This window comes from Sebastes umbrosus, chromosome 9 (assembly GCF_015220745.1).
Source record: "Sebastes umbrosus isolate fSebUmb1 chromosome 9, fSebUmb1.pri, whole genome shotgun sequence".
In the NCBI taxonomy this organism is placed as follows: Eukaryota; Metazoa; Chordata; class Actinopteri; order Perciformes; family Sebastidae; genus Sebastes; species Sebastes umbrosus.
Window position 1 is genome coordinate 3,363,319 of NC_051277.1, and position 12,133 is coordinate 3,375,451.

Here is a 12,133-nt window from a genome sequence, read left to right on the forward strand (position 1 = left end):
ATAGGGGAGATAGAAAAAGCAAGATAGTTTTGCCCTTTGACCCCGTCTGTGTCCCTGGTGAGTCTTTCTGGTTGACCCCATAGCTCAGAGATTGTCACGGGGTCAAACTTGTGATTCAAAGCGCTTTTCTCCCCGATGTCCTCTAAACTGGTCGTAACACCATGAGAAATACCTGAGTCATGGTTTCATCCCTCTGTCCTCTGCCCCCTTTTAGTCTGCTCATGTAAAAAGGGGGAAGGGATTATTAGAGGAATACACTGATGTTGCACGATAACCTCCGTATGTATGACTATATATCTCAGCACCATGCTTTTAGAATAACATTCAGCCAGCTCGTCCCCTTCACTAGGTGCTGAAGGTCTGGACAAATAGCTGTCACTTCAGCAGCATTTGAATCAAAGCTGCCACCACCATCAAATATTTTGGTTGCACAACAGTTGCTCAAGGAGCCTGAATTGTAAATGCTTTTAATAGAGCTGACGATGAATAAGAGGAAAAAGGAGCAGAGATGGCAAACAGTTGGTGAATGGATGTCAGCGAGGGAGAGAAGTGAGATGTAGTCCGTGTGAAGAGTGTGCTGCTCAGATGAGAGGATGCAGAAAGATGGAGACCAGTGCCCCGAGGAAGAGGTGGAAGAGTGAACGATGAGCCTCAGGGCAGGCTGGTAAATAGGAGTAAAAATGGGGATGTGTACGGGGAGCGATGAGATGGGGGGGAGGAGTCCCCCTCATTAGGAAAAGTGTTCATTAGTCAGCCAGATCAGCCCGCCACTGGAGCTGAGTAGCAGCGACTGGATCCGTTTAGGGTTGAGGACACAGGGGACTGAGCAAGCAGCTGAGAGAGCAGGCAGGGAGCCAGGACAGCACAGGCCTGACATGCCCACTTAGCCTGACACCAGCCAGCAGCAACTCACTGCTGCTGCTGCTGCTGCTGCTGCTGCTGCTGCTGCTCGCTCCGGCCCATCATCCCGAGGCCTATTGGCATTTCTAGGAAGGTTGCTGTCAAAGTGGAGTTGGTTATAGATAACAGATCACTGCACTGCTAGGATTTTAAAGGATAGGTTCACACTAGGGATGCTAATTATGAAACATGTTCTTAACCGATAACCGACCCTCGTTAACCAATTATTAACCGTTAACCGACAAGATTTGTGCCTCGCATGCAGCGGTGCGCCGGCTGCAGTGTATGAGCACAACAGACAACTGGGTCCCCAGTTCACCATCAGGAGAGCTACGACGCTGCGTTCACTGTCTCAGTTCACCGTCCTGGAGCGTTAACTTAGCAGCCGACTTCTGTTGAAGAATAAGCGTACGTGAACCCAGCATATCTGGTTTCATAAAAACATCTCCCAGGGATGCCGGGAAAATTAAGCAGGATATGAGAACATGTCCAAAAAGATATGAGCGTGAAAAGATAAACCGAGCATTGTAATAAGAAACATTAGTTAAAAACAATGCCAGGAAAATGAGGCTCGATACGAAAACATTTCCCAGAAAAGTGAGTAAGGGAAACATCAACAACCTGACCCAGACAAGAGGAAAAGGGCACGAGATAATGAGAAGACCAGACGTGTTTTGTGTTTGGTTCGATCAACGGGATTTGATTGGTGGAAGGTGACTAGAACCAAGGTATAAAAGTCAGACGTAAGAACTCACTCAAGCACAAGAATAAACAACACTTCCTGTATCCTACAACGCCGGCTCAGACTCTCGTAAGGTGGGCTCTTAAGGTGGACCAGCTTTTCTCATTAAAGTGACGAGTTTTTCTCAGCTTTGTAATTAATTATTAACATTTCTTTTAACCGTTTTAACCGATAGCGTTAATCGGTTAAAATGCTTAATGTCGGTTAACGGTTAATTATCAACATCCCTAGTTCACATGTTTTCTTACATAAAATAACACAATTCACACGCCCATGTTTACGTTTTGTTCACGATAATAATTCCTCCTGTCCACATCGGCGCTTCCTAACGTGACTCCAATTGAAGAGATGGGGCACAAATTCCACAGTCCTCCTTCTCTGCAGACATGCATTCTTAAAGGGACCCTCTAGAGTTTCTGTCCACTAGTAGTGCTATGGAGCAGTGTTTTTACCAGCGTGGTTTTGCATCATGCACATGCACAAGGATGGACATGTGTGCACACGAGCATGCAGGCGACGCGATACACATTCCTGCTGCCAGTTTTACGTTATTGCACAAACAAAGGGAAGAAGACTGCAAGCTAGCAAGTTTTATGATGGAGGAAATGCATTCAACACAGTTGTCAGGCTGAAAAGATTCACAAGATGCATTTTGGAGTAAATACTGAATGTAAACATCACTGCACAGGGCACCTTTTAAATGCAGTCAAAGCTAATATACTGTATGAGACTTGAGCAATCAAAGTTAGATGATTCAAGTGGGTGTTAGGACTGCAGCTAACGATTAGTTTCATTGTCCATTAATCTGTTGATCATTTTTTCAATTAATTGATTAGTTGTTTGGTCAGAAAATGGGAAAATGGTGTCGATGAGTGTTTCCCAAAGCCCAATATGACGTCCTCAAATGTCTTGTTTTGTTCACGATTCAAAGATATTCAGTTTACTGTCATAGAGGAGGAAAGAAACCAGACAATATTCACATCTAAGAAGCTGAAATCAGATAATTTTTAACTTTTTTTTAAAAATTACCCTAATCGATTAATCGATTAACAAAATAGTTGGCGATTCATTTTAATAGTCAAACAACTTATTGATTAACTGTTGTAGCTCTAGTGGTTATGGTCTTTTTAGTACAAAATGGTCTTTTTATTTTACTGTCTCTCCACCGCAGCTCAGCAAGAAAACACTGACAGAATGAAACAAATAAGAAATATTATACAAAAAAGAATATAATATATGAAAACAGTCACTTCATTTGTCTCACTCAGACTGCTGAAGTCTCACACTGGCTTCAGTTAAATTTCCATTTTTGCACTAAGGACTGTGGATTGTGTTCCCCATCACTCACATTAGAGTTGCATTAGAAAGAGATCTCTTCAGGGCCGACGTGGACGGAAGGACTTACTGCATGAGTGATGTTTTTAGACTGAAACAATGTGAACCTGTCCTTTAAAATCTTGTTGAGGCTGTTTTCAACATCTTGTAGAATTTGCCTTTTTGAAATTGATGAAACTGCTGAATGAAAATTGAGTGCTGTAAAAGCCACAACAAATAGTCCAAAACAAAAGGAAAACCCCTTTTAATAATCACATTAGTGCTGTCCACTTATATTTAATTTGTTTCTTTCCGCCCCTGAACAACTCATGTCATTACTAATCAATTCTTACAACCTCCTCAGGCATGCCAAGAAACAGAGCCAAGCTCTGCCGGGCTCTGCCTATAAGCTCTGCCCACATCTGCCTTTCTAAAACCCAGCAGAGCCACGTAGCCCGGCCGCTGCCCCGCTGTGCCCACTTCCTCAGTGACCCAGCCACCTGGTTAGAGCCTTCTCTGCCCTGCGTTGCCATTCACAGCCAAGAAGCTCTCGCTGGCTGTGATCCAGGCTGTGTGTGATGGTGGGAAGGAGGGAGAGAGCCAAGAAGGGGGCAGATAGGGTTCATACCAAAATGCAAGAAAATAACAATAAAGAGGCAGAGGAGGGGAAATGAAGAGGGCAAAGGGTGTAGATTTCAAGAAGTAGCAAATGACCAGAATAAATAAGAGAGCGCAGGGAAAAAAAGGAAAATCTTTGAATGGACAAATGACCTTTGGAGGGAATTGGATTTCTGTGAACAGACGCTGTGATCAGCTGGTTAGTTCTCTGGATGGTTGAGAGGAGGCGGCACACTGTACAGTATGAGAACCTGGGAGTGTGTTTGTGTGTTTTTAGTCCTACATCGGTGCTGTGCAAAATGAAATTAAACTGCTGCTGAGACTGGGTGTGTGTGCAGAGTGCAGAATGGGGGACTGCATGAATCAAACAATTTAAAAACTCATAAGATTAGGAGGTTTCCACTTCATGTGTGTGCACAGGGTCTTTGAACACTTTGATATGTGTGAGTGTGAATCATGTTTCCTCTTGGCTTTGAAATAAATGGTCACTTCTAAGAATGACAAGACACATCACAGTAGGAAGAGATTTGCTTTGGTTTCAGGGTCCTGGTTTTGTACATGCTGGGTCACTTTAGTAGAACAGAGCCATCGTTTATATTATTAGTAACACTTGTGCTTTTCCTACTCTGACACTTCAAACTATCTGTTGTAAAAAAAGGCCTACGTATTGGTTTTAATTAAGGATGCACCGATTGCAAAATTATGGACCAACACCGATGTTTAAAATAAAAAATGTGTCCGATACCGATGTTTTGTTGTTGTTTATTTTGTTGTTATTTATTCCCCCTTTAGTGCCAGGGAAACAGATATCTTCATTATAAAACATAACTGAACTATCTTCACTCTTAAAGTCATTCAGCCCTTCATTCATATCTTGAATGAGCACAAATTAAATTGCACGAATTAGTGAGCTTTAAAAGGACTCTATTTAAGAATCAGAAATGCTTGTTAACAGCGACACCTGTGGCCGTTCAGTCAACGAAAGTCTGCGTCCTGTTGCTCGCGCTTGTGCTCGCTCTACATAGACATGAACGAGCATCGGTCAAAACAGTGAGGCGATACACGTCAGCTAAAACCACAATATCACTCTATATTTCAGCTGCTTGGCAGTAATGTTAGCTGACCAGACGAAGGTCTCTCCATGAATCAATGCTGATCCTAGTGTTGGCTTTTCCTGCCTCAGCCTCCCGACCGCGGCCGGAGGGAACAGGGGAGACACCAGAGCTTTGGTCGGAGACGATAACGTTTCTCTCTGCGGAGCCCCGTCACTTCACAAGACACGGGAAACCTCTGTTGGTCTGGAGGAGCTGCAGCAGTTATTTCTGCACAAACGGCACAAAAATAATCTTATCTTATTTTCCGATAGGCCGATCGCAGTCAACGAGGTGAAAATAGGCCAACGTCGATAAATCGCTGCATCCCTAGTTTTACTGTTTGACTTTAAAACACTGAACTGTAAATAGTCAATCAGTCATTCTTTAGTATTTGTTAGATGAGCATCATACAACAATATTTTAAATGGTATAGGACCATTTGGTTTAGGTTAGGTTTGTATTCGGTGGTGGAGGTTTGGATTGTTCTTGGATGTTTTGGTGTAAAATGAAGGCTTTCCTCTGCTGTATTGATGCAAAGGGATGGGTGCTTGCATGTTTTGATGCAGCCATTTGTTAAACTGCATGTATATTTAATCTGTAGTCATATTTCAGATTTGATTTCTATGCTTTGTTGACCTTTATTCTGTTTTACAGTTCAACTGTAAGCAGACATTTTAGCACTAAAGGTAACGGGATGAAACTCCTTCAGGTTCAAAAGTTGAACCAGTATTATTTTCGTAGTGCTTCGGGGATTTATGACAATTAAAGTACCGTTGAAATCTGGAGATGGTGGTTTTGTTTCAATATGGCCGTCTTCTCAGACGTGCTAACAATGCCGGAAACCTGCAGAAATGTGAGTTGAATCCTGGCGAGAAATCACAGTAAAATACCAAGATCTCAATTCCTGAACTTCAATTCCGTGCGAGTGCATACGTGCATGTATGTCTGAACCTCTGGCCCCACTTCAGCCTCACCTCCAGTGTTTGTTCAGAGATGTGGAGGCTGCGTTGGCCTGATTTTTGTGCACACGTGGGTGTGAGGTCAGGTGTGTGTGTGTGTGTGTGTGTGTGTGTCTTTTTAGGATCGTATGTGGAATGCTGAGTGTCAGCAGAGCTCCTGCTTTTCTAGAACAGACGGACACATAGTGATGATGGGAGTTACAACAAATTATCGCTGTTTCATTTCTCCAACGCTAAATAATGCTGGAGTAGTTAAAGTGGGGACTGTCACACTGTACACTGTGTGCTTACACCGTCACAGAGCAATGCCGTCAAACTCTCGGCCAGAGATGCATTCATTCTCACTTCAGAACTTCATTCATTTTCATCACATAAATCAGCCACTTCTGTCTATTTAAGATTTTTTCTGTGTTGTTGTTTTGATGAAAGTCTGTACTTCTGCTGTGTACTAGAGCAAAGTCAGAGCATGTTCCAGCCAAGATGTAACAGGGTGAAGTGGTCTTTTCCTTTAACAAGTAGCCACAAGCGCAGACAGAAACAGATTCTGTTGAGAGCGATTAGTATTATATGTGACCAATTCTAAACTCTAAATGCTCAGCATGCACCAATGTGACCCAGCAAAAAGTTAAAAGAGAGAAACTGGGAAATAAAGAGAAGAATCTTGAATAGACCATCTTCAAAAAAAAATGCAAAAAAGTAAAATGGAAAAGTACGAGTTGATAGAAGGTTAATAGAGTAAAATCCACTAAAGTCACTAAAAGTCTTCAACTATCCTCATCTTCCACTAGGGACGCACCGATACCGGATCTATGCTTATATACTTTATACACTATATACCCAAATTTTGAATTCCTGTTTAACTTTTGACTAATTTGTTGCTGCAATAAAAAGGTTTACACTTGATTTGTAATTCCTGTTATTTTTGAAGATTGTTTTACCAAGCTGCTGGTGCAGGATTTATTATTTTAATGATAAATATCAATTCATTAAATGTATATCTATGTATTTATTTGTCACATTTTGTTTTACAAAGTTAGGAAAGCAATGTTTACGTGAAGCTTGATGTTGTCTTACACATAACAGAATGATCCCAGTCACTCCCACACAGTGAGGCATACAGCCTATTAATTAAACATGGGTATCGGGTCAATACTTTGTATCGGCCGATACTCAAAGCTCAGGTATCGGGACTGAACATGTCAGATCAGTGCATCCCTAGCTTCTCGAGGTGGGGAAAAAATGTATTCACCTATTGTGATTTTTTTTTTGCCAATATATTTGCTTCATTTGAGTCTATGTGGACGTAGAAGGAAGTTACTGCTTTTATTGTTGTAGTCTGAGTAACGTGACGTTCGAGGTAAACACGTGCATCTGGTTTTCAAAATAAGGTGTTAACAAAGGGAACTGTATATACAAAATATACATATATTGAAATAAGAATGACTGGATTATATTCACCAGAAGTATAAAACATTACACGTACCTTGTAAATTTAAAAGAAAATACCACTAATCTGTGAGGGAGATGTCTTTATTCTTTTATTTTTGAGTTGCTGGAAAAAGAATAATAAATAATTCTTGACAATATCACTGATATATTTGACTTCAGGACATCTCTGACTACATACATGCTAAAAATCAAACATTTTACTGATTTAATTTAGACATTTTTCAAATTAAAAGTCCCTAGAAGTGTATGATTCAACTTTTTCCCATGGTCTAGTGTGAAAAGGTTAACAAAAATCGCATTAAATCATAATATCAAATCACAATACGTATCGAATCTTCCACCAGGAAGTACTTAACTTTTAAACCGTGTACAGATACGTGTACAGCTGTGAAGCACAACATTTCATGTCAACACAAAATGTTTAAATAATCCCTGCAACTGAAACAAATGACTTCATAATTAAAATAATTACCATACTTGAGAGACAAACACTTTATATAGTGCACTCAGTTGACACACACACACATAAACACACACAGTCTAGTTGCAGTGCTGCACTTCCTGTCTTCCAGGTGGGCGACAGCACCTGAGATAATCAGTGAGGTTCTGACAAATGATGGGGCTGCCTCAGGTTACCGTGGGAACAGAGGGTCACACAGGTCTGTGGCGTGCACACGGGGCCAGACATGAGATCCAGCTGGGTGAGAAGTGATCTTCATGTCTCAGAGTTCTGTAACAGAGGAAGTGCGTTTGTCTGTCATTTTGGGGGGTTTTACTCCTAAAATCCAGGTGGGTGCACACCTGGATGACGGACACGTGTTGCCACAGCTGTGATGCACATCGTACACCTACACACATTAGGGGAGTAAGATTTGATTTTCAAAAACACTTTATTGATTTCTTTTCAATATATATATATATACTTTATTTTAATGTTGTTTTCGTAAATGCAATTTACAGTTCGTAATTAATATAATGAATCGCAATACTTTAATTAATTTATTTATTTTATTTATTAGTTTATTTGACAGGGACAATACATAGGGATTGTTCCACCTAACTAAAGTGCAACCGATGCAACGTATATAGGACTTCTAACCATCGCTAATTTGCAGACCTTGTCCCTGGTTAGGTTTTTAAGAAAAAGAAAATGAATATAAAAAAATAAAGAATAGCACATCATACATAAAATCACATAATACAACATTGTACATTACAATCAAATATATATATATATATAAAATACATACAATCATTTGCAGAGATGCACCTTCAGTGTATGTGCCCTCTCAAAGTAGTGCTATGATGTTGGATTTTACAGGGACTTTGATAAATGCAGATCTGATCGCATGAAAACGTAAACTTTTTTTACTCAGATTTTATGCATATGATGGCGTGTTTGATTGGAAAATCCCAATATATTCCCTTACTTACAATATCGCAATATATATCCATATATAGAATCGTAAACCCCTATATCATGATATGTATCATATTGCCAGATTCTTGCCAATACACCGCCCTACCACACATACAGTGGAGGAAATAAGTATTTGATCCCTTGCCGATTTTGTAAGTTTGCCCACTTACAAAGAAAAGAACGGTCTATAATTGTAATGGTAGGTTTATTTTAACAGTAAGAGACAGAATATAAAAAAAAAAAATCCAGAAAATCACATCATATAAAAGTTATAAATTGATTTGTATTTTATTGTGGGAAATAAGTATTTGATCCCCTAGCAACCAGCAAGAATTCTGGCCCCACAGACCGGTTAGATTAGTCCTCCTGCTTTAAGAAACTACTCTGAATCTCAACTCATTACCTGTATAAAAGACACCTGTCCACAATCAGATTCTCACCTCTCCACCATGGGCAAGACCAAAGGGCTGTCTAAGGACGTCAGGGACAAGATTGTAGACCTGCACAAGGCTGGAATGGGCTACAAGACCATCAGCAAGCAGCTTGGTGAGAAGGAGACAACTGTTGGTGCCATTATTCTGAAATGGAAGAAACACAAAATGACCATCAATTGCCCTCGGTCTGGGGCTCCACGCAAGATCTCGTCTCGTGGGGTATCGATGATCATGAGAAAGGTGAGGGATCAGCCCAGAAATACACGGGAGGAACTTCTTAATGATCTCAAGACAGCTGGGACCACAATCACCAAGAAAACCATTGGTAACACACTACGCCGTAATGGTTTAAAATCCTGCAGCGCCCGCAATGTCCCCCTGCTCAAGAAGGCACATGTACAGGCCCGTCTGTTTGCCAATGAACACCTGAATGATTCAGAGAAGGCTTGGGAGAAGGTGATGTGGTCAGATGAGACCAAAATCGAGCTCTTTGGCATCAACTCGACTCGCCGTGTTTGGAGGAAGAGAAATGCTGACTATAACCCCAGGAACACCATCCCCACCGTCAAGCATGGAGGTGGAAACATTATGTTTTGGGGGTGTTTCTCTGCTAAGGGGACAGGACGACTTCACCGCATCGAAGGGAGGATGGACGGGGCCATGTACCGTGAAATGTTGGACGACAACCTCCTTCCCTCAGCCAGGACACTGAAAATGGGACGTGGATGGGTCTTCCAGCACGACAATGACCTAAAACACACGGCCAAGGCAACAAAGTAGTGGCTCAAGAAGAAGCACATTAAGGTCATGGAGTGGCCTAGCCAGTCTCCGGACCTTAATTCCATAGAAAATCTGTGGAGGGAGCTGAAGCTTCGAGTTGCCAAGCGACAGCCTCGAAACCTTAAGGATTTGGAGATGATCTGCAAAGAGGAGTCGACCAAAATCCCCCCTGAGATGTGCGCAAACCTGGTGACCATCTACAAGAAACGTCTGACCTCTGTGCTTGCCATTAACGTTTCTCCACCAAGTACTGAGTCATGTTTTGCTAGGGGATCAAATACTTATTTCCCACAATCAAATGCAAATCAATTTATAACTTTTATTTGATGTGATTTTCTGGATTTTTTTTTTTATATTCTGTCTCTCACTGTTAAAATAAACCTACCATTAAAATTATAGACCGTTCTTTTCTTTGTAAGTGGGCAAACTTACAAAATCGGCAGGGGATCAAATACTTATTTCCTGCACTGTACATGTGCACTCTGCTGAAGTCATGTGCTCCAACACGAGCCACACCTCAGCTGCTCAGACACACAGCGGGGACAGACAGCAGCCAAAAAGCTAAGTTACCCCCTCAACCATCTTTACCTCGCTGCATGACACAAAAAAACCTGTGCACACATTTCTCTTATTGTCTCCACCCCTCGCTCCTCTCGCTCCTCTCGTGTTTCTTGGCCAGCAGCGGTAGCAGCAGCGAGCAGCAGAGCTCTCCTAATGATGGTATTAAAAGAGTCAGGAAAATGACAGAGAGAGAGAGAGAAGAAGAATGTGGCAGACAGATTTTTTGCTCCCCAACACCCACAGATTCAGAGCTCTGGCAAAAAAAAAGAAAGAGACAGCAAGAGACAGTGTTCCTTTAGTGAGCAGTCTTTGTCTGTTTTTAGCAGCAGCTCTGCTCCCAAGCGTTGATCAGACGAGTGGCGTTGAAGGTTGAGGGTATTGCCCGCTGTCGATGCAGGAAAAAGTTTAGAAGCTTTCTAACTAGAGGATATCTTCTGCTATTTGCATAGGATGGGGCATCATCATCATCCTGTGTTGGCAGATAATTAGCCCTGATCCTGTGCAGGTGTTGCCCTTTGTATACTCCGATCTGCCATATTTATGTATGGCTGTGTGCTCCGGTGTGTGTTATTAGTGCACAGCAGGAAAACTGGAAGGGCGACGGTGTTATTTTGGTGCTTTCATTGAAAAGACTCAACATCAACAGCGAGGAGAAATGCCAAAGCATTGACAGGTGTTTTATTTATTTCTTTTTCTGTGGGCGGGTGCTCGGAGACGACACAGTCTTTTGCGAATACTATAAAAAATTATCTCGTCAAGGTAACAATTCTGATTTAATGTATCGATGTTGTGATTGTAATATGACTACAATTAGAAAGTTACTTAACGTTACAAAGCCACCGAACACAGTCTGCATGTACACAAAGGTTATTATAGTTCTGAATTTTCAGTTTCATTGTAGTTTAGTTTTAGTTAGTTGTCAGAGTGCGTTTCGGTTTTTCAGAAAAGGTTTCGTTTTTATATATTTAGTTTTAATTTGTTTTTGTTAAGGCCATTTCAGAAATTCAGAAAAAGAAGTTTATTAAATTATTTGTGCTTTAGTAATTAGGAAAAGAGTTTATTTAACTATAGAAATCTGATATGGAGCTTTGCCTGGGGTTACTTCCCTTTTTTCTACTATTACTATATGAGGTCAGGGAGCCAGAGCTCTTATGGGCCCCAGGGAGAGCGCTAACAGACAGTTTTGACCGCACCGAACTGTCAGTATATCAGTTTATTTACAGAACCTTTTTTTTGTTTGCTTCTATATATGAGCAAGCTATTGGGGCTGTTGTAAAAAAGATATATACTTGCTTTCATATTAACTATTGTTTATCGTTTAAACACGTGGATCTTCGTAATCTTTGTTTGGCCTGCAATCCTGCATACATCACACCTGGAGCCTCAAGGCAAGTTTGGATTACCTTTGTATATAATGTCTCAAGTATATACTGTAGCTACATACACATACAAGATACATGGTTGGAGAACTGTGTAGGATTGGCCATAATGTTTGATGTTTTCGCTACTTTAGTGAAGCAATTGCGGCGTAGCGCCATTTACTGGAGGATCAAGTCCGTTCAGTTACTGTGGTTCAACGTCATGAGAGTTGACTGAAATCCATGCTGTCTCCTTTTTTTGGCAGTGATATATTATTGCAAAAAAACGAAAACTGAAAGGAATTTATGTTCATTTTCATTTAATTTTTATTAGTTTTTTTAATTCAAGAAATTTAGTTTGTTTAGTTTTAGTTTTTTTTTTTTAAAGGGGACCTTTTATGCTTTAGTGCTTTTTCCCTTTCCTTTAGTGTGTTATGTAGTTTTTTAAAGGTCCCATATCATGCTCATTTTCAGGTTCATACTTGTATTCTGTGTTTCTACTAG

General features: G+C 40.9%; 1 pseudogene; it reads left to right on the plus strand.

Annotated features, from left to right (window-relative positions):
- Positions 1-12,133, plus strand: part of LOC119494058 — a 145,336-nt pseudogene that overhangs the window by 2,528 nt on the left and 130,675 nt on the right.